This window comes from Cuculus canorus, chromosome 16, assembly GCF_017976375.1.
Source record: "Cuculus canorus isolate bCucCan1 chromosome 16, bCucCan1.pri, whole genome shotgun sequence".
NCBI classification, from domain to species: Eukaryota; Metazoa; Chordata; class Aves; order Cuculiformes; family Cuculidae; genus Cuculus; species Cuculus canorus.
In genome coordinates, this window is record NC_071416.1 from 6,493,355 (window position 1) to 6,516,731 (window position 23,377).

The 23,377-nt window shown below is 41.1% G+C and overlaps 1 long non-coding RNA gene across 1 annotated transcript; it reads left to right on the plus strand.

Annotated features, from left to right (window-relative positions):
* The first annotated feature begins 14,905 nt into the window (after positions 1-14,905).
* On the plus strand, positions 14,906-23,313 carry LOC128853782 (uncharacterized). The gene is made up of 3 exons (XR_008452533.1): positions 14,906-15,044; positions 20,230-20,343; positions 23,212-23,313. It is a non-coding gene; the product is annotated as an uncharacterized LOC128853782 (long non-coding RNA).
* The last annotated feature ends 64 nt before the right edge of the window (positions 23,314-23,377 follow it).

A 23,377-nucleotide genomic window follows, 5' to 3' on the forward strand; every position in this document is an offset into this window, starting at 1 on the left:
ATCCCACCCTAACACAGCAACAAGGCTTGAAACTGGTCAGAGTGCAGGTAGAGGAAGCACAAGATGGTCTGCATTTATCCGCAGAGATATGCTCTGTCTGAGCTCGGTGTGAGAATGCTCCAATCAGTCTATGCTTGAATTTTTACTCAACTTTGTTGGGCTTTTATTGTATCTAAGTAAGCATATAGTGTGGAAGAAATTGTAAATAAGCCATATACATAAGAAAGCCAATAATTCACAGTTTTGCTCTGAATGCGAAATTTGGTTTTAGATAGTTGAAAAGCACACTATTCTTTTGTTTTCCTTCTCATTGCCGTATTTATTCTGCAGCTCCCATTTCTAACCAACTTCCTGTTCCAAATATCACCTTTGGTTTCACATAGATATGGCACTCCTCGCTTCCTGGAGTCTGTCACATGGTAACACTATGCAACTGCCTTCTAAGCACCACTCAGTCAATGCCTGCATTTCAGATGTGGGTGATGTGTCTGTTAATTGCCTTATTCTTATTTTCTGTTGTTAATACTACATTGTTCAGGGTAGCAGCGACTCATGATTTTTCTTTTCAAATTTCTTGTGTATTTTTTTGTGCGCTTCACTGGTGAAGTTCTTGACGTTGCTCTTGAACCTTGTTTCCTCGGTGTCTTGCCTACCTTTTATTTACCATGTGCTCATACCTCTCCAGTGATATTAGTGTTAATGATGGTGCAGAGGACACGGGGATAATCTGGAAGAAAAAACACTCCATAAAGATAGATGTTTAATCCTTGTTCTTTGCTCCCACACGGATGTTAACGCTCAGATTTCGGGTAATCTGTAATAGGAAAAAAACAATCGCAATGCTTTCCCTAGATTCCTTTTAGATCTAGTTCTTCCTCCTTCAGAAGAAATCAAAACAAGGGCAATGTTTTAGAATGGTTTGGCTGGTGGTTTGCTTTCTAGGGGAAGAAGCAACCAGCCTCAGAGGTTTCAGGCTAAGCCAGAAACAAAACATCACTCAGGCCCCTATTAAAATTTAATGGATAATAATTGACAATAGCCAAATGGACATCTCTTACCCTTTTGTCTCTGCTCCTCTCTATAGCAATCTCTATATTCAGCCATCCTCTTGCAAGCCTTGGGCACACGAACCGCATGGTGCTGGGTTTGCTTCATACACTGTTGCGGCGCTGGGCTCTGCAGCTCTGCAATATCAGCTGTCCTGCCAGCTGGCTCCCTTTCTAATTGATGTTTCGTGTGGTGCTGTATAAACCTCCAGTGACCATTTGGGACACTGATGGATTTCTATGGTTCCCATTGGAGACTCTCAACAGGACACTGAACTGTTACCAATTCTGCTGTGTCAGGGCTGTTCCTGTCTCCTTTCCGCATCCCCCCTACCTCCCCCGGTTCTCACTCTCCCTTCTGTCTTGTTCTCCCCATTCTTCTTCAATGAGAAGGGCCTTGAACTTCTGGGGGAGACTTGACGTATGAGAGAAGGCACTGAAAGGGAGAAAAGACTATATTTCATGAGTGATGGTTAAAACGTATACTTGAAGTATGACTTTTTTAAGTTGAATGTAGTCTTGTGGATAATACAGCAATTTCTATGAAAAATTCTTAGAGTGGTGAAAGTTTACACTTTTTTTGGGGGAAAAAGGATTGCAGATGAAGACAGTCTTCTCGCAGGCTTATCAAATCTGTATTTTGCTTAACTTTTTCCCCTCTTATTCCTTCCTTTCGTTCTTTTCCTTCCATTTTTATAAGATGAAATAAAAACTAAAAAACAGTCAAACGGTAATGTTCACATTTTATTGTGATCTTATTAATCTTAAAACCAAATAAATGTTTTCAATTTTAATCAAGTTGGCAAAAATACGAAAAACATTTCGGAAATATTTTGGAAAAATGCCTGCTCGAATTGAGTTTCTATGTGGACATGAGTATGCATTTCCCAAGGTGAGGGGATGCAACCTTCTTCTTTCTCTATGAAGAAACTTGAAAAGATTTTAAAAGGTAAATTTTAGTTGCCATTGATGTCATAGGTCAATACAGCCAGGTTCCAATGCTGGCTCTGAGATCTTCAGTAAAGCTACGATAATTTTTCCACTATTGAAATTGTTTTAACTCCTTCCACCTTCTGATTGACCTTCCACTTGTCATAGAACCATAGAATAGTTTGGGTTGGAAGGGACTTTAAAGACCATCTAGTTCCAACCCGGCTGCTGTAGACAGGGACGTGTCCCACTAGATCATTCTGCCCAAGACCCCATCCAACCTGATCACTTATCACCTCCTTCAGAACTTAACATGGACTCAGCCGCCCTCCTCACCTCTCGCCTCCATCCCCACTGAGTGCTGAGACAGAGTTGGGGTGTGGGAGGTGCTGTTTCTCCCCAGCCCCGCGCATGGACGCGCACAGGGCAAATCCCGTTTCTGCAGCGAGGCTCAGCCTGTCCAAATGAGCCGCATATCAGAAATTACTTTTACTGAACCTAGGAGGCCCCCACATCCCCTTTAAGCTGTTTTTGACCGTCTCTTCGAGTGTGTAATGTGCTCCGTAAACAAATAACCTGTGTTTTTTTAACTGGGTCATTATGAATTGAGTTGTACTTCTAATACGGGACGTGGGGAGGAAGTGGTGGGACCAGAAGCAGAAGGAGAGACAGCAGCAGCCTCAGACCCAGAGGACTGGAAGGAAGCAAAGTGTGGACGGCTGCCAGAACAAATGCAAAGCCTTTGGGAAACCATTTTGGGCTTCATGGAAAAATCAGGGAACAAAGAGGTAAGAAAAGGCACAAATAATGTCAGACCTCTAGGAGAGCTGTTTGCCATGTGCAGGTAGCTCCAACTGGGGTCTGCCCATGCTTCCAGGTAGCACATAGCTGTCTTACTCTGTTATTACACCTTTGATGAGGTTGGCTTTGGACACCAAGGCCAGAGCCTCTAAACATAAAGCATAAAGCATTACTGAAATGAGGGAAAACGGAAAAAATAGTTTGAAAACAGCATCAACTTTGTAAATCTCCATATGTGGTCTACTTTTTGGGGCTGGAATGAGCATCCTGAAAGGCATTTGTGTGGGTAAAAGTCTGTGAGGCCTCGTCAAAGCATAATGTTGTGTTAGAGAACGCAACATCTGGGAAAATTCCTATACGTGTTTGCTCCCAGGCTGATCTGTGTGAGTTTATGGGCCTCTGGCTTGTTTATTAAATTTTGCCTTTTGCATTTAAATAGCCATGAAAATTCATTGTGAGAAAAAAAAATGCACGTCTCAGCTTCTGTTTACTCAATACTGAATCAAAAAAAGCTTGTATTTTCACTCCTTGATGTCTTGATGAATTTTAGTGTAATAAGTCCTTTGTTGTTCCTCAAATTATTATGTTCAGCTTTGTTTTGGAATAGTTATTAGTAAACTGCAGTTTCAAAACCTGCAGGCGGCACCCAAGAGTCCCGAATATGACTTCCAAGCTTTTTATTTTTATTGGCCAGATTCTGATCTCAGTCATGTAACAAACCTTTGCTAGCTGATGGAGATGAGAATCTCCGTTTAGTAAAATGAGGCTTCACTGATTTACAGCATTATATATATATATATATATATATATATATACGTCCACCTTCTTTCTCCCTGGGGTTGGTGACTTCATTTTGCTGTTCAGTGCTCCGTGGAAGGCTTTTTGGGTGCTGGCTTTAGGAGCAGGTGTAATAGACACCACTCGTAATGAGCTGAGGAACTGCAGAGCCTCACCGTCATTGACAGGAGCAAGAGAAATGGCTCGCAAACATACCAAAGTGAAATATGCTGTTACAGGGATACAATAGAGATACGGTAGATAGGACATCCTGCCAAAAATGTTGTCTAAGTAGCCATTAATGGACATCTGAGTTTTGCTAAATAATTAATGCGTCTGTTGTATTTTTTCCTTATAGATCTTTCAATGAGTTTAGTTTCTATTCCTTTGCATTTAGTTTCTGATCCTTGAAATGCTGCTTTTGAGCCTGTCTTCTCAAGCATTTATAGACATTGTCTGTAAGGCAGTTTTCTAATAGTAGCTCATGTCTGTTATGGCCCAAAAGCATTTAGCCCCAAGTGTATAACGAGATAGATATCTCTCTTTGTTCTCACGGTATATTTTGGAAACTGAGTTTACCGAAACGGACTTGCCAAAGGCAAGCTAGAGCTCTGTATAATAGGCAAGAACAAGTCTTGTCCTTTGACCAACACAAAGAAAACTTTAATAGAGCTTTAAACACCATTAAACGAATTGTCTGAATCCTAGCACTCAAGGAGTTCTAAATAATACCCTTCTGTCCATTCCATCCATGAAAAATGGCTATTCTGTTGTTGTCCATACTGAAAAAAAATCAGCACGTCGCACTGGCTTTGCAATTTCACTTCGCAGAGATCTCATATAAACCTTAGGGTGTGGAAATGCTTGTAAGACCAACCAGCCCAGAACACAGATGTTTCTTTTCCAGTTTTTCCTTGGTGTCTCTGTGGCTGGGTTGGCTGCCCCAGTTGACTGAGAAAGGCTCTGTTCCTTGTTTTTCCCAGCACTTGAATAGCTGGAGAGTTTTGCCACCTTGGTTCAAAATCTTGGCTATCAGTGCAAGGAGGATGTCTGCTGCAATACAGCAGCTTGTATTCTTATCTTCTTCTAACAACTTGTTTTCCCTGATCACTTGGGCTTCAATTTGCAGTTCTCAAAGGGAAAGAAACCAATACGATCATAGTATTAGCAGGTAGATTAAACATATCCCAACAACCGGGGGAGCAAGCAGGGTTGAGTTTTTGCTTTGGCCTTTGCTGAAGGTGGGAGATGTTCACTAACTTCAGTTGCAGTAGCGGGTGTGTATCCAGGCAGAGCAGGCTGCACGTGTAGGGAGTTTGGAGGAAGATGCTGGGTGTGGACTGCTCCAGTCCTCACAGGGAGAATATGGCCCTGAGAGCTCTTAAGAATAGCAGGTGGGTCACAAAGTAAGGTGTGAGCTTGGCACCAAATGACGGTCAGTTCTCTGAAACCACCCAAAACTTTCAGCATATCCGCTTAGGACAAGGTGTTCTTCCTCTTCTGAAGCACAAAGGAAGGAAATGTATCTTCAGGAAATGTTTATTTTACTCATGGATTGTCTGAAGCAAGGTTCGACAATACCCGGAAAAAAAAATCCCTACAAAATTAATATAAAAATAGGAGGGGTTATTGACAAAATGCATCATTTTTATGAGCTATAGAAAAGAAAATGTACTGTAACACTCTATGCCAGAGGCTGAGAGTGCAACCGGGCGACCGTAGTGCAGCTGACGTGTGACCCGTGGACCCGGCTGTCTGCGGGCCAGGTGAGTCAGGAGGCAGTGCCCTGTCTTCATCCTCTCAACTCTTTGCATGTCTCAAAACAGCCATTAGAAAACAGAGCAAGCGAGTCACTTAGCAATATAAATGTCTACAGGTTGGAAGAAGAGATGCTATTCAATACCCAACTGAGAGGGGATAATTTAAATGCCCAAACCTGTAGGAAGCCTCCTTCTTTCTTCAGACACAGTGTTAGACACATTGCTTCTGAGTACTGTGGTTCAGCTCCCCCTCCTTTTTTCCATCCTTATTTTCCCTAGCCGGGGAGTGCTGTAGAGGAAATCTTGAAGGCAGCTGGTCTCTGGAAATGAAACCTATGAGATTTAATGCTGTAACTAAGAATGCAGGAGTTAGAAAGAAAAGAAAAGAAATATTTAATTTAGAGCTCTGCCAGTCCCTTCCTCCCACATATGCACCATTGACACCCTACCACAGAAAACAAACCCCTGGGTTATTGCATAAGCCAAGCCCAGCGTGCCCCTGCCGTCTGCCGCAGACCTATAACCCAGCTCCTTCAGGCTGGCTCCAGCGTGCTACGCTGTGAGACTGAGTGGACTGAAATAAGCATGGAGCGAGACTTCCACAGAAACCTCTAAATGGGTTTTAATGTCTCCCCACTGTAGGTTTCCCGGAATTAATTTGTGTCTGGCTTTTGAAATCAGGGATGCTGTGTTAAGGAAGATGGATACCCCTAAGAAGCATTGAAAAGAATGAAGGGATGACAGTAGTGGTTTATGAAGCAAGCCTGGCCATGGATGCAGAATAGTAAATGTGGTTGGTTGATTGAGATCAGATATTTTATGTTTTCCAGTGGCAATGCCTATATAGCATATAGTTTATTTATTTATTTTCCCATTTCACTTCAAGGAATCTAACAACAACATTCTATTTTATAAATCCCTGTGATGATAAATCTAAAAGGCTGGCATTCTTGGTTTCTTCAGAGACCAGGAATCTATACCCACAGGAGGTGGGTGGGAGAAGCCAGCAAACTTTCTATATTATTGAGGAGAATTTCAGGAACTGGTTTTGGTTTATACCGCATGGGGGAACGCAAAGGCTGCACAGAGCATCTCCATTTACTGCTTCCTCTGTGTGCAGCCAAGGCAGGATTGCTTACACTCCCTCTCCACAATTACTAGGGAGGGAATAACATCGTGCCTGCCCTGCAAAACATGCAGAGCCACTGCTTTGCATCAACTGTTTCCGTTATCCTGCTGGTAGGATGAGGCCTAAAAAGATTCAAAGTGCTTCATATAGCAGTGCCAGGCTGGTGTGAAAGTCCAGACTGGTTCAGCTCCTTTCTCCACTTCTTCTGTGGCTTGTGACAGCAGAATAGCTACAAGAATTGTATGAAAAATATGTCCTCTTACTTTCTCTTACGGGGCAGCAGTGGCTGATGAGACTTAGAGAATGCCAAGAAGTGGATAATAAATAGAGATTATTGCTGTAGGATGAATCAGGTCGTACTGCAAAGGCAGAAAGTGTTTTTCTTAAGTTTAGAAGATGATTTTTAAAAGTAGGGGATTTAGTTTACGTTTTTTTCACGGGCCACGAGGTCAGGAATAGAGTAAGAGCTGCATTTAGATTTAGAGTCATCTCTAAGCTTTGAAGAAAAAAAAAAAACCAACAACAGGCATGTTTCATTTTGGTGCTTTGCTCCATCCTCTTGCTGCCCTACTAATGGACCGCCTGTGGTGTTGTGGGGGCAGCCCCACAAGGTCTCTGATCCTTCCCTCCTCTTCCTATCATTCACCTCCTCCTCAGCTCTACCAGAGTCAAATATAAACTTTCTTAAAATGCACACAAGATTCATTCCACTTGACCAAGCCTGACTTCCCAGAAAATAAACAGTGAGAGCAGAGCCAGTCAGCCCCCTTTCCCAGAGCTGCCAGCCTCCAGAGGGGCGTTGGATGGACCCAGAGCGATTCAGAGCCGTCTGTGACAGAAAAGAGGGTGCCAAGGAGAGAGATCTTCCCAAGGTCCACTTAAAATCACAGTATCGCTAAGTACTTTAATTTTCATAGTTCTGATTTCTTTTTTTTAGTCTGAGTTATATCCTGGACAACTGGACAAAACTGTGTCCCTGCCCTGATAGTGGATCAAAAGGAACCCACTAATTAGCACATATTAGTGCTATTGATAGAGGAGTGCTTTTCAGAGCTCAACACTGAAACTAATATGAATGGGGCAGTAGGTGATACTCTTTTAGGATATTTTTTACTTTCACCCTTTATTTTCTTTCTATTAAAATGAAAAAGAAAAAATCGCCAAAATTATGTATAATCATTAAAAGAATGACTAAAAAAATAAAGAATAAAATATGCTGTGCAGTTTTCCAACCCAATTTTGCCTTCAGAGTGGATTAAAATCTTTTTTTGTTCTGCAGAAGTCACCAAGTGCCACACTGACTGGGATGTGCTCGTACCGTAGCAGCTGGCCACAGAGGAGAACTAGTGAGTGGATACTGGAAAGACTTGAGTTCCCGCTCTCTGGGGCAATTCTCCCAGATGCTGGAAGTCCCCCCAGCCACTGTGCCAAGTGTCATCTGCTGGGTTGCTTTGTCCCTTGGTGTCTGATAATATACTCAAGGCAGCAAAGCTCTGTGGTGTAGCTGCCTTAAAACCACAGGACCAGCTGTGACCTTGTGGACTCGAAGTTCACGGTTTCTCTTAGACTCCCAATCCCACGGGCTTTCTCTTTATAATTCCTCGGGAGCAGTCTCTGTGCAGGTGTTGCCTGCAATACTAAAATGATTCTCTGAAATAGCATGGGAAAGAAACAAGTGTAGACAAAATAATAAATACACCTGCGTAGGACTCCTTTTCTTTACCAGCAGTAGTTGTTTTGGGACCTCGGTCAGAGTTATCTGATATGTCCTGGATTCCCTCTTCCTGCACTCATCACCTTCTCTAACTCGTGATTTTTATCTGCCTTTTCTTTCCCAGGACAGGTATCTTTGATCTCAGCTGGCCTCACCGTGTCTCTCTTGCAATGAAAGCATGAGCTTCTGATCCTCTCTAATCCCAAAACACTCTGTATGATTGTGTGACTCTCTCAAGTTTCTTTATTCTACCAGCAATACCTGGCTTTTTATTTAAAGAAAGGGGGGGGGTGGGGGTAGGAAAGTGAAAAAGCCCTTACACTTTGCCAAATCTCCTCTTTATGGAAAAAAAGTCTTAAACTAAGGCAGCCTAGGTGTTCCCTCCTGCTGGATAACGGTACCAAGCTGCGGTAGTCACAGTCACCTTCCTCTGTGGCTCTTTTTGCTTTATGATGATGTTCAAAGGCAGCCTTAATGAGGACAAATGTAGTTAATGAAGATTGGTTAACACTTCTACAAATTACATACGCGCTGCTAAGGATAACATTAAAAGTTTAAAAAAAAGAAAAAACCAAAACAAGGAAAAATTATTTTCATGCTAAGTTTCAATTGGCTGTTATTTTTTTCCCTCCTATCTGCTGTTTTCCACTCTAAGCATTATCTATTCAAACCAGAACAGATTAAAATTAATTGTTAAGCCCCTCTGTTTTTCCTTCTTACTGTTTTATCTCCTAAGCAACTTTATTTGGTACAAGACAAATAATCTGGATTCCTGAAGTCAGAAACAAGGAGTAGGAGTCCGGGAAACTGGCTGCTGATCTAATGCAGTTTTTGCAAGTGTGGTTATGGTTAGAAGCTCTAAATATGGCACCGTGTTACTGTACACACGGTTACTGCGCCCTGTGTGTCAATGTCTGAGTCACAGTAATGTAGTTTACTGACAAAAACATGTTTTACTACTCTTGGCTGCAAGGAGTCAATAGAAATGGGAGTGAATGAGTTGAGCTTGTTGCATCGAGTGTTAACCAACTGAACAACCGGGCTTGGTGCATACTCAGGGTTTGCTCCTGATGAAAGGGACGTAAGTGGCAGAAAAGGCATAATTTGGCAAGGAAATGTAGAGTCAAGTCTTGTTTAAGTGAAAGGGAATAGTTCGTGTCAGATGAAGATGCCAGCAGGGGGGATTCCTGCCTGGCACCCCATGGGGAGGGGGCTGCCCTGGGGGATCGTGGTCAGGAGACCCACGTGATGCCTGTGGGAATGAATCAATTCTGCTTCTGTGCAAGTATTTGAAAAGCTTTGTTTTCAGCACAGTGCAGAACTGAAGTGTGTTTTGAAGCCTTGATGCCATGAAACAGAATTGCCATCCTGTGGCTCCCTCTCCCCCCACCGCAGGACAGGCTCCTTCCACCAGCAAATGAACTGCCAAAAGCTTAACCTTTTCAAATTTTGAACTGAACTGGCTTGATCTGAATGTTACTGGCAGAAATTAAATTAATATAATGCTTTTCTTTTAACAGAAGACCATTTTTAAAAGTCTTTTTAATAATAATAAATATCCACCAAAGAGACCGGCTGACATTCCCATACTGTAGTCATTCGTCTAATATTCACTATATACTGACTCATACAGCGTGTATCTGCAAGAGTTATTAATGGAAAGTATTAAATAAGTTTGGTTTAATATTTGGTAAATAGGAGATGTCTTTTCTTTGTGCTTGAATTTGTGTTTCCAATGTTTATGTTATTTATATTACTATATTTCATGGGCTGCTTAATAATAGTAGCAATTAAGATAATAACAATAAAGACTAATAATGCTGAGCTCTTCTGCTTTTCATCAAAGGAGGTCAAGACTCAAGAGTATACCTCTGGGGCTGGTACGATGCAGGTCTGATCTCCTCCTGGTATTTCTTTTTGTGGAAAGTTAGGAGTATCATTCAAAGATCAGATCGCCTGTATTTTGGCCTCTGGAATGTCTCTTAGGCATTATAAATGCCAGTAAGAAACATAAAATTGGAAAGAAAACAAACACCAGGACATTGAAAAATGTAACCACAAATACTGACCTACTTGGTTGTTTTGGGTTTGGTTTTTTTTTTTTTCTGATTTAGCAGAATGCTATTAATATTATAGTTAAAGCTATTTTGTAGCCTGGGGGCTTGAACACCTGGCTCTTATTAGAGCTGGATCCATAGCGTGTGGTGGGGGAAAACAAGAGGACAAGAGAGGAGATGACCCAAAGAAGAACACAAGAGGGCACAGTGGCACCTGTGGTGCACTTTTTGTTTGCTGCCTTTTTGGAAAGTTGAGGGCAGGGTGAATTTAGGTCTCTGTTTGCATGACATAAGTAATTACGGTAACATGGTTGATTAGTTGGAATGACAGAAACACAATTTTGTCAACTAGGAGTGGACTGTTTGTGAGAATTGTATTTTGAGTAGTTGTCAGGGTCAGAGGTAAAATGTGAAGACTGTGTCATAAAACTTTAATATGACAATAAGTCCCACTGTAAGTGTGACAGGATTAACAGGGGCAGTAGGAAAGGTACCTCTTGTATTAAATAAAGTACAAACCCCATGTTCCAGGCAGGTGAGTTCTGCAACTTTCCTCATCTATTCCACTATTCTTTTACCATATTGTGCTAATTAAATACCTTTAAATACCTGGAAGTATTTAAAAGATGTGTGGCTGTGGCACTTAGGGACACGGTTTAGCGGTGAACTTGGCAGTGTTAGGTTTATGGTTGGACTTGATGATCTTAAAGGTCTTTCCCAACAGTAAACGGTTCTGTGATTCTGTACTGGAAACTAGTTCTGTGATTTCAGAAGCAAAGGATAGTAATGCTGCTTTTCATTTTCTCTTCAAGGAGGATGTACATTTCTGCAAAGCCTTTTTTGTGTGACTGATCAGAAGTGACCCCAGAAAAACCAGGAAGCATTTGCTGAGCTTTAAGCATCGTCACCCTGATGGATACTGCTGAATTGAGAGGGCAGTGGTGAAAATTTTCTTCTGAAAGAAGTAGTGCTGTAAATAAATATTTTGAAGGAAGCGACATGGAAATAAGCGGGATCCTATCCCAGATCTTCACTTGAAGTTCAGCGATCACAGCCTTCCTTAGACATCTCATGCAGAATGCTTGCTGGGGAAGCAAACAGCCTCCTCGCCTGTGTTGGCTTTGGTGGAATGACAACGGGAGGCAGAACCGTTCCAGATCAGAGCAACTCCAGCAAAGGGTCGCAAACAATCTTTTTTCCTTTTGTTCAATCACTGTTTCTGACTTTTTTAGGAGGTTGCAGACAGGGCCTTTGCTGTGGGAATTGTGGCAGAAACCTCTGAATGCTGTAATCTATGACAGGACATTATTTCACAATTAAAAGTTAATAACAACCTTCTTATTTTGCCAAGAATTCCTCACCCTCGGTTCTCTCATACCTACTATTTGTAAAACACATCTCTTCCCACCCAAACAGCCTCCAGTGGTTTCTTACCCTCCCAGAAATCAATCAATCTGTTACTGTATATGGAGCTGTGAAAAAAAAGGATGTGATACTATGCTGCATGCAAAAAAGTAAAGAAACAAGATCATTAACATCTTAATATCCCGTCCTGACATCTCACAAATTATTTTAGACTTCATAGCCAATGTAAACAGGTTTGTTTTCAACTCCCCTAATTGCCTGCTAATTGAGAGCAGATGCAGGCCTTAACTTTCAGCAGATAAAGAGCAGCTTCTTCTCTTGGGTTTCGCATCTATCATGAGGTCTCTGATGTATGCCTGCGAGATTCCCCCGTTAGCGATGCTGAAGTGGAGAGGGACTGGAACTGCTCCTCTTGAATCGTGCCTGAAACCTCGGTGAGACAGAAGGGAAGACAGAGCTATGGGACTCATCAGTAACATCATCATCATTATTGTTTCATTTCGTACTTCAGTGCACTTTCTGCAACAGTGTAGGTCTCCTTCTGGGGGGGTGGGAGGAGTTCTCCAAATTATAGATGGGTTTCTCGTTATGATAGAAATCACTGGGTTTATGAAAAATGCATTGCTGTCATATTCCATTATCTACTTCCTCCCATGCTGCAGTCCTGTAGCTTGCAAGTCATTAGATTCTTTTTCAGAGTTCCTTTGAAATAATCCTTTCAAAAAACACTATTCATTGGGTATGACCCCGGAGAGATGCTGTCTGGTACTAAAGCTCTCCTCTAGTTCTGCGAGGGAGACCTGTAACAACAAGATAAGTGCATGTATATTCCAAGTAATGTCTGGAGTTTGCTGCCTCCCATTAAATGCAATAGGAGCTCACAGTTCAAATGGTAGAATTTTGCTTTGTAAATGTAGGAGAAAATTTAGTTCAGATATATAGATAAATTTGCATTTGGTAGTGATTTAATGTTCCATGGTCTGTTTTAGTTCCAACTTAAATATTACATTAAAATCAGCAATATAAAAAAAAAAAAGAAAAACAAAAAAAGAAAAGAAAAAAGAAAGGAAAAGCATGCTAACTGCTGGGTTCAGAAAGAGTGGATATGATTTTGTTCTTGCTGTCAGTGTAGCAGTGAGCCGCCTTTTGCTTTATCCTCTTCATTTAGCAAGTCAGCAGCAGTAGTTAACTGATAGCCCTCCGGTCTTTCTTCAGGTCTGTTTTTGCAAATGAAAGCAGGAGCTTCAAATCCTTGTGTTTTTCATGTCACTGACAAGGTGTTTTGTGAATTTTAACATTTTTTTGCATCTCTCTGCGAAAAGGCGGAAGGCTTGTGTGTAATTCTTGGTGAGAGGTGCCCTTTGTGCAAGGAGGCTGCACAGGTTTGTACTGCTGGGTTCAGGAGGTCAGAAAGGGATGTCTAAAACGGAAAGAAAAAAAGCCAGCCAAAAATAAAAACCAGTTTGGTGGTTTGTGAATGATAAGTGGGTAGAAAAAAAGAGGGAAGAATTCACATCTAACCAACGTTATTCAGAAATATATAAAGCACCTGGCGTCTGGACTGTGAAACGTTATTCAGTCCCAGCATCGCAAAACCTTCAGGTTTGCAATGTGATTCCTTCACGAAGCCCTTTTCCTTTCCCCGGGGCTGCCTCCAGGCCTCCCTGTGAACACAGAGTCACCCCTGCCGACATTATCCCTTGCTGGAAAGTTGCCACAAACCTTGCAGAGTAAAGTCCTGATCTAACAGCGATGTGAGCGGTTTATAGGAGGGCAGGGGAGCTTGAAGTCAGTAGCACAAAGTATAACAGACTAAAGCAGTGGTCCATTAAATCAGCACACTGGGGCTTAGGCATTTACAGTCACACAGTCAGATGTTTCCAGTAATTATTTCCCTATAGCATTTTTATTAGGTGCTCCATAAATAATATTCACTGCTGTGCTCTTCTCATGGACTTCTATTAAAAAAAAGAGGGAAGAGAGAAGCGGAATTCACTTTACCTTCGGCTGGATTTTGAGGTAATTCTGTCTTCCAGTCCTATTGAAGCAGATACAGGCTTGGAAAATATGGACAAATTAGCTCCTCACTGACAAAACGTTGTTCCCAAAACCCATCTGACTGACTCAACCCAAAGCAAGTTTTCATTTCAGATTTACATTTCTCTGCTCGTCGTGGATCCCATACAGCCCTAGGATGGACAGGCAAGAGTGTGCTGGGATCTTTTTTTTCTATGTACCGTTCATTTGTTGTTAACTTTTATTTTGGTAGGATTTATGTAAGTCAAATCCAGGGTCAGCACATCATCGTGAGACAGCACTGCCTTCTCTCTGGAGAGAATGTCCCAAAGCTCAACACTGTCGCTGTGTGTTTAATCTGCCCCGTACATGCAGCACCCGTTAACAAATCCTGGCTTTTCAGCGGAGGCTACTGTGCAAAGCCTTTTTCCACAAAATATCACTGCATTGTCTGAGTTACGGTATTAATGTTAAGCAACACAGCTTCTTTCCTGGCATTAGGACTTGTGTTTTGCAAAGGGCTTTTGCTCAGATATTTGATTTTCAACATCAATATTCTAGTCAAAGTGAGATTTCTCCAAACGAACTCAAGGATTTGGGGACTCCACTTTTTAACTGCAATTTTGACAGCAACCCCAAGCAGAACTCAGAGGAGCAACAGTGAAAGGAGGTGGAGGAAATAATCATGGTTCAGGTATGCTACTACAAACTCTTCTGCCTGTGTGTGCAAAACCTCTAAGCAGTAGCAGGTGTGAATTTATGCCGATCTACCCACAAGTACAATACTTCTGTTTAAGCTGAAAATCAAGTGTAGAGGGGCACAGAAATTGTTCATAGCTGGGAAGAAAATAGAGCTTTAAATAAAGAGGGTGGTTTTTCTTATAGTAAAAGACAGTGTCTGCTTGAGTTTGGTGGCCTTACTCCTTCATGTTTGGATATGAGGGTACAGTGGCTGTATTTTAAATGGAACACAGAGTATTGTCATGCAACTAATTGTCAGTGGAGTACGGCTATCTTAGCAGCCCCGATTGTTGGCTGAAATATGTAGTGTCGTCATTTTACCCACGATCCAAGACTAAGGGCACACCTAACGCAGCCCTTGTACCTTATCTGGAAGAGCCACATAAGAGCATTTCCTACAGCCTCGCGGGAGCAGGTTGCTGAAGCCTGTCGCAGCGAAAGGATGTCGAACATCAGTTTAGCAATGCCAGGGGATATTGTGTCAGTACGAAAAGATGAATCATCTGTTTCTCAGAAAGTATCATCTCTAGATAATTTCTCAGTTGCTTTTGTTTTCGTTTCTGGACTACCCAAGCTAGAGGAGCTGCAGCCTGAAGTTAAACATAAAGCCATTCAATATAAGTGTATGTATCTATTTCGTGGTATAGAAAGACTCAGTTCAGTGAACCCAGGACATCGGCATGTTATAATTTCCTCTTGCTCCAGCAGGTAAGAGATTAACCCATTGTTATTCCTCTCTAAAGGAACAGAGAAAAATATATACTCTGCAAAGGCCCTAATTTTTTTTTTTAAGTCCATTGGGTTTTAAAAGAAATATTTTATTGGAACCATAAGGTTTCTTTTTTTTCAGAGAGAGAAAATCTGAAATCCGGAGTTTATTTTTCCTTCAGTGTCTCTCCTAAGAACCAACAGGAATTGAGATTTTTTTTTTTCTCTCTTGTGTTTGTGCCTACTTATTAAACACACATGTGGCCTGGATTCCTTGCGTAGGTGCAAAGAGGTCTGAAAAAAAGGAAAAGAAAAAAAGGTGTAACCCAGTCCATTGACCTGTCTCTTTGCCCTTAGGACTCTTTCGAACAGCTGTGAGAAAAAGAAAAATGGGGGGGGGGGGGGGGAGGGAGAAAAAAGGAGGCAGTTTAACAAGCCAAATCCAGATGTTCATTTCATACACACACCCTGAACAGCTTTTGCATGGTTTATTTCATTTTCTGAAACCATTTTTCACCAGCCTGTTTTCTCAGCTGGGAAACTTCTGGTGTAGTGTTTTCAAAAAAATATTGCATTTGGCATTACAAGAAAACAGAGCCTTTAAGACATTAAAAGGACAATATCCTTGTTTGGCTTGGCCCAGAGAAGCAGGGCTATAGGAATTTTAGGTTTTTGTACCACCCAAAGAATAGGTAAAAGAAATTTTCCACTCTTAAACCCAGTTTACATGGGAATTTGAGAGTTGATTTAGCTTGATTTTTTTTTTTTTCCCTTTTAAGGACTACTCTGAGGGTTTTGTGTTAGTGCAGCGGGACTTTATTAGCATGAAGGAATAAGCAAAGCAACAGCAGTTTGCATCTAGAGCCTCATGAGCCATGGCTCAAAACTCAAACTGATGCTGAATGAACCGTGTGTGTGTGTTTTGCAAGGCCCAGATCCTGATATGCTTGTCCACATCTACATCTATATAATATGGACCGAGAAATACGAAATTGTTGAAGTCTGACACAATTTCTCATTGCTTACAGCAGAGGTAAGCTGCATAACGCAAGCAACTATTCATATCTGTATCCAAAACCCTGTATTTTTACCTGTGAGATCCTAGAAGTGTCGTTCACTATTACTTATCGTGTTAGAGAGGGACTCGATCCAAAGTCTTTCATTTAAAGAAAGGTAGATGACTTTGCAGAAAGGTTGAACTTCTGTGCTCCTTCTGTTCAGCCTTCTAAAGCAGAAAAAATTGCAGATATTCATATCAAAAATGAGCTGTGGGCATTCTTAAGCCTTGGCAGTGCCTGGTGGTGGGAATATTGGCGTTTTGGTGTCAGAACACCACCAAGTGGGCTATAAATAATTGGTCCTTGAACTAATATTCTCCTCAGATATAATTTTAAAAAAGTGTAAGAACAATTTGATTAAGACTTAAAAGCATTAGACAGATTATTTGGCCAGTAGAGAACTAGAGTGGAAAGCTGCCAGGCACTACTAGTAAATTCTGTTGAGCAAACCGGTAGTCTTTTTAAAGCTATGAATTGGTACACAGAATGAATAATCCTGGAGAAAGGATATATTATCTGTCTGTTTTGAGAGACTGGAAATTTTTAATGTACAACAGTGTCCTGATGTGCTTTTTCCTCTCTTCTTTATCTGATAGTATATATAACATATGAGTGTGTGTATGCCTCTCTGTTTATTTACATATAAACTTTCACATGCATCATTATACACATCTATACAAAAGCATACGTTAATTACTTGATTAAAAGGACAGTTTATCAGTGTGGATATCAAACTTAGAACCTGGGCAGCTTTAAATCTAACTTTTGGTAATAAGACTTCCTAATTTCTAAGCTCAGAGATAGATAAATCTACGAACTTCTGCATGGATATTGTCAAGATTCTGTGTTTGAAAAATTTCTGTCAGTCAAGTATATACAGAGCACTTAGATATTTGCCTTGGAAAATACGATATCAGGATATCAGTGCATACTAAGACCAATATATAAATCTCTGCTGGAACGACAGCTTTTAAGGCATGTTGGAAGTGGTGCCAGGCTTTTATTTGGTGCTCACATGAAGCATCATGGCCTTGGTGGGGCGGCTATGTGCTGCTGTAAGGCGAAGTCAGTAAAGATGATTCAAGAGCTGAGAAGCAAATGAGGAGGTAATGGTGTTGTATGGAGGAAATTGCAATAATGCTGCCTTGTACTGTCAGCCTGGACCCTTCCAGTTACGTAAAAGGAAAAACCTAAGTCTGGTGAAGTGTGAGGATTGTTATCTCATTCTGAATTTCAGCAAAGCAATGACCCATGCCACATGGCCTCCCCAAAAACGCCTTCTTAGTTGAACCAAGAATTACACCCTGTAAACATTCCCAATCACTGCCTTGAAATGGCTGCATTTATTATAACAGACTGCCATAAACTTTGGTTCAATAGTCTGTTCTGAGAGGGGTTACTACATGCTCTGGGAACACTGTTATCGGTGCTGAGGAATCCCAGCAGTAGTTTGTGTGGTCACATCCAGGAGAGAGGTGAAGCTCAGTGTGGCCTATTCTACTCCACGTTCCAAATCCTTTGGATTTCCCTACAATTTCAGCCCACGTTTGCCAAAGTGTGAGGAAATGTTTCCCATCAAAAAGACTGACGTCAGGGAAAAATCCTGATATTCCTCTTTGGTCGCATGCCGGTAAATTGATTCTTATACTGCTAATTGTCCCTGGGGACAAGTGTATGTCATCCTTTGTTGTTTTCTTTACCAAATCTCTACCACTAAGACTCTGTCAGTAAGAACATCGTGTTTTAAGGGAATTTCTTTTGTCAATATCGTTATATCGTTTTCGGAAGACATGTGAACTAAGCTAACAACGCTGCTTTTTGTCCACTGAGTGCATCCATGCCTCTGGCTTAGTGACAGTGAAAAAGGGAGAGAGATTTATTCACTGAAGAGTCGTGGCCTGTTTGTTACAGATCGTGATGATGGTGGCAATGCTTACAGAGAATCAAAAGCCACATTCTGTCAAGTTTTCAAAATCTGCAAAATTAGATGTTTTACCATCTCTCTGTGCAACCTGTTTCAGATCTTAACTGTCTTCCTTTTGATTTACTTTTTAATGAAGTTGGAATTTGTCTTTCTGCAACTTGTGATCATTGCCTCTCATCCTTTCACTTTGCATATTTGACCAAAGTTGGACTCTGTTGTCTTTGTATCCACCTGACACTTAGTAGAAAGCACCAATTAGACCCCCTCCTTTAACTCTTCTCTTCTCCAGGCTGAAAAAATTCACCTCCCTCAGCCTCTCCTCATGCATTCAGGTGTCTTTATAGTCCACTGTTGCACACAGTCTGATTTGTTGATATCCTTCTTGCACTGTAAGGAGAGAAAAGAGTCCAGAAGTGGAACTGGGTTTTAGTTATTGTTAATATTTTGTATTAACTCTCTATTGTCTTGGCATCAGATGCTCAGGTCTTGGCTATAACTGTAATATAATGGCTCTCATTCAGATGTTGGGAACACCAGGGTGTACCTGCTCAGTCTTCTTGGAAAAGCCTTTTCCCTGAACACACTGTACCCAGGTCATCCTGTTCCGTTCGTTTGGCTGTCTATGATAGCAATATATTTAATTGCCTTTTTTCCCATTGCTGAACTGACTTGGATCATCCTGGAGGTGCTGAATTTGTGTTCCTCTTTGACAAAGTGCATATGCTCCTATAGATTTTTACAAAGGAACCAGAAACATCCAGGAAAAAGCAGAAGGAGTAGAAAGCCCTCAATTTCTTTTTCTATGAATAATTTAGTGCCAAGTTAACTGAAACATTTGAAAAAGATATTTTTGGTGCCTAGCTTCATTAAACCCTCTATCCCCAAATGTATTCTCTATCACTGTCAGCATCCAACACTTCATCTTGTCCCAGTCACAGCAAAGGCCTTATGGAAATAAAATGCAGGGGAAGAGAGAAGAAAAGCAGATTATTGTTGCCATTATGCATGTCTGTGTGTGTGCAAATGTGCTCTATAAACTAAGTGAGGAGTTAAAAAAAAAGAATCTATATGAAAAGAAGGAATGAAGCCCCAAGCCACATCAGCCATACAAAACATGTACTTCTTTCAAGGGTACAAGCTACACTCCATCACAATAAAAGTGTTGTGCCACACTCCAACCCCCTTCCCTGGAGCAAGTGTTTTAATCAGAGTATTATATTCTTGTCCAGTAAGCTTTTACCAGCACAGTGAGTGGGACCTCCTTCACTTGGCAGTGGTTTCTGTCAGCGATCTGTCTTCTGCAGCTATTTCCGTGGGAAGGCCCTCCATCTGGCACTTGGCAAGGAGGGGAACTTTCCTCTCAAATGTTTTCTCTCTCTCTCTCTCTCCCTGTTTAAGGTATACCCTTTGGAAATCTTCAGCTTCCAAGATTTACTTTTGCACAGGGCACACACTTTGTTTTGTATGGTCTGGCTTTCTTTACTTTTAAGAAAACGCCACCCCCGTGCCCTGCTTACCCTGGCAGAAGGAAAAGAATGCCGTTTGCTCCAACATTACCTTCGCTCTCAGTATGCAACAGGTCAAAAGATGTGACAAGTACACACGCTAATCCCTCTCCCTTTCAGTTAATAGAATAACACAGATGGGAAAGTTTACATTGGGATCTGACACCCGCTCCAAGTTAAGACGGGCTTGGACACTGCCTTTCAGATTGGAGCAGTTACTACACAAACTCACCTTCCCACTCAGCATCAAGGAGGTTCTGTCATCCTAAACCCCACTTACTCTGCTACTCTTCCTTTGAGAGTGGTAAGTAGAGTTGGGTAAGACTCCAAAAGCTTTTGTGGAATGAGATGTTCCCTAAATATCAGTGATGTTCAAGTGAAAATATATTTTCCACTGGAACACTACCATTTGTTTTGAAATGGTGACTTTTGAGACATTTGGCATTTCTTAGTGTTGATATATCACTTAAGAAAACAATTTCCTATAAAACCAAATACTTTCTTAAAAAATATGAATACTATTTCAGTAATACCCTATATTACTGGTTTTGACTTGTATCATCAGACTATTTATGTTTCATTTGATTCTGTTTTCTGTTTCTTTGTAGCCTCCAGAATATTTCTTCTGAGCCCTGCTTGATATAGACTATTTGCAAGTCCACATAACTGAAGATTTGTCACTTACATTATTCCTTCAGGAAACACCCTGAAGAATAACACCTAAAACTGCTCCCATGGAGGCAGAAGCTGCAGTGCTGGCTAACCGAAAGGGCTGATCCATCACACACCAATTGCCACTTTCTTCCCACCAGGTACATACCACCTCACAACGTCTTTCGTGAGAACCGCCTGCCGACTCCCCATGAGGGAGCAAATTTCCACTTACCAGGAACTCCTTAATATGTGGGTTTTGAGGGTATGTCTCTGATGAGATGAATGCCTAAGATCCATTCTTAGGTATACATGGGCCTCAGATTATAAATCTAAATATGGAGAAATTATATTTTCTTCAATTGTTATTTTAAAACTTCTGGTTCTATTAAAAAAAAAAAGCTATATCTCAATGAAAATAAGGTTAGAAATGCAATTAAAAACATAATATTTTTTACTGAAAAAGGCACATATTTGTACTGAACTTACTAGCAATGAAAATGCTTCATGCGGATTAGAAACTGTGCCTATAAGTTTTGCGTCACCACAAATGTATTGTTTGGGGGAAACACCCAGTGACCTGCTTTCTGGTTAAAGAACTAACTTTTGTGATTGAGAATCATTGCTCATCTTTTTCATCTAGTTTCCTTCAAAGCGTGCAGTTTCAGAATTGCTTTTCCGCATTGCTTTAGACACGTATCCATCAATTTCGTGGCACAGTGTGTACCTCTTTCAGCCTGCTACCTACCTATACCCGTGACAACTGCCTGATTCAAAAATTAAGATCTCAACTTTAAGATCCCATCTCCCACGTGGCAACAGCTGTGAGGCTCATTCATGCTGCATAAACCATGCAGAGGAGAGAAGAGACCAAGCTCAGTTTGAAAAAGCTCAAAGCCTCAAATTTACATAAAAGGTCCATCTAGATCAATAGAGAGCTGTTTCTTGAGATGGAGCATAAGGAAAATCAGCTGAAACAAGATGCTTGTGTTTTACTGACTAGGATGAGGTGAGAGAGACCCTGTGACAAGGCAGAGTGGCTTAGATACACAGGTCAAGATTCAGAACATCTCAAATTGGGAAGTTTTCTGAGGTCAATTCACATTCTCAGTGGTTCTGGTGGACATTTCAGCTCCTTATTTGGGGCAAGATGCATCAATGCTTCTGTCATCCTGACCTTTGCTTTCTGTTGTAATTTCACTTCTAACTTCTTGACTAAGACCTCTAGCGAGGGAGAGCAATTAGTACCTATCACAAGGAAAGCTTTTGCAACATGGGTGACTGACAAGAAACACAATTGAGACCACCAACGGTTTTATTTGTTTTTCTTCACTTTCTGCTGATTGAGAAGCTCATGAGATATATCTCATTTCCCTCAAGTTCCCCAGGGAAGCAGTGGTCAGAAAATCCTTTTCTAGCCTGATTTGGGCAACGCTGGTGGTATAGCAGTGCTGGCACTGCACTTAGGTCACTGTGCTGGTAGGTCTTTTAGCACGGGCAGCTACACAGCTTAGTAAAGTCTGCCTAAGTGAGGTCTCATTCAATGCAACAGGCAGCTTATTTCAGCCACCGATCTCTTGTTAGATGGTAAACACTTCAATTCACCGTTAGTTATGGCCTTATTTGAACAGGTTACGTAGAGGCTTAGTGTCATGAGCTACAGGTTGTGAAGAATAAAACAAAAAACTCTCATAATGGGGATGGTGCTAGAGAGGCTCCATTATGTGTGAGACACTGTCCTGGCCTTTTTAAAAACAGCCCTCTACTCACTGTGGTGCCAGGTGGAAGTTTTCAGATTTATATCTGTCTGTAGACCTTAGTTTTGAAATTTCAGATGTCTTTGTATTTCTCTGCACTAGGTTATGCCCACAGGTATTGCCCAGTGCAGTAGCTAGCATCTAAAATGCATCCTCTTTTGGCTAATTTGAGCAGGAATTTTGGTATCCCTTGGAATCATGCTCCACCCTGCTTTCTCCAGTTTGATGGAGACCAGTAATTCGCTGGTGGCTATTTAACCTCAGGAGGCCTTTTCTCCTTCCCGTCTCCTACCCCACACAGCCTAAGATTCTCTTGCCAGCAAGCTGAGCTGAGGCTCGCCTCGTTTCCTCCCCTGTAATTCCACTCTATTTGGAAAAGAAAGGCAGTGAATAGATTAAACTTACTCCTTCCTCTGTGGCCAGTCTATCAGTTCTTCCTGTGTATGGGAACATAGACCAAGTCAAACCGAATTCTAGTAGCAATTCAGATAGAGACAGAGCCTTCACTTTAACTGGATCTTACATACAAACATCTCAAAAACTTCAAAAATTGCAGTTCTGCCATGTAAATAAAATATGCCAGCACATCCATCTTATAAACCATCTGTGACTTGCCTCTGCTGTTATTTGGAGTATTTCCACCAAGTGTAGTTTGAGCTGGATGATCTTCTTAGAAATCATTTTTGACAGTGTCGTTTATGGATCGTTGTTGATTTCTTTAATCTGACCTATTTTCATATACGATCTTTCCTTCCTGGTACGGTGCGTACAGCACAGACTTGATCCCTATAACATCACATAGCAGAAACAGTTGCAAGATCGTTTCCACAAAAAGTAGTAAAATCTTGTTTTATAAAAATGTTTCACATCTCCAGAAAATGTGTTTTCATAATGAGGCTAAGACACAGCACGAGTTCCAGTTCATTTAAAGCATAAAATTAAATACGTGTGTGTGTGTGTGTATGTGTAGATTATAAAACTGTTTAGGAAAAACAACTACAAGATAAATATCCAATGAGTTCTTTGTATGTTAATATAACCTATGTTTATTCTCCTCCCAGAGACTGTGTGATTGATCAAACCATATTTATGAAAAAAAAAAAAAAAGGTTAATTTTGGACTGATAGAATGAATTTTTCCTCTGCCATAATGCTTGCAAAAGGAGCTGGCAATGCCAGGGAACATGATGTACAGAGACTATTGCTTATCATAGTTGTCACATAGATATCTTTTATTTCTTGTTTGTTTGTCTCTCTCTTGTCCTACATTTAGATATTGGCTTCTTGGGCAGAGTAGGATTTGGCATTCATTGTTACAACAGTTATTATTCCAAAGGAGCTCATGATTTGGGACTGAACGATGTTGATGACGGATATTGAATGTAAGTCAAAAAAGAATACTCCACAGCTGAGCTTGAATTTAAAAATGCAACATTATG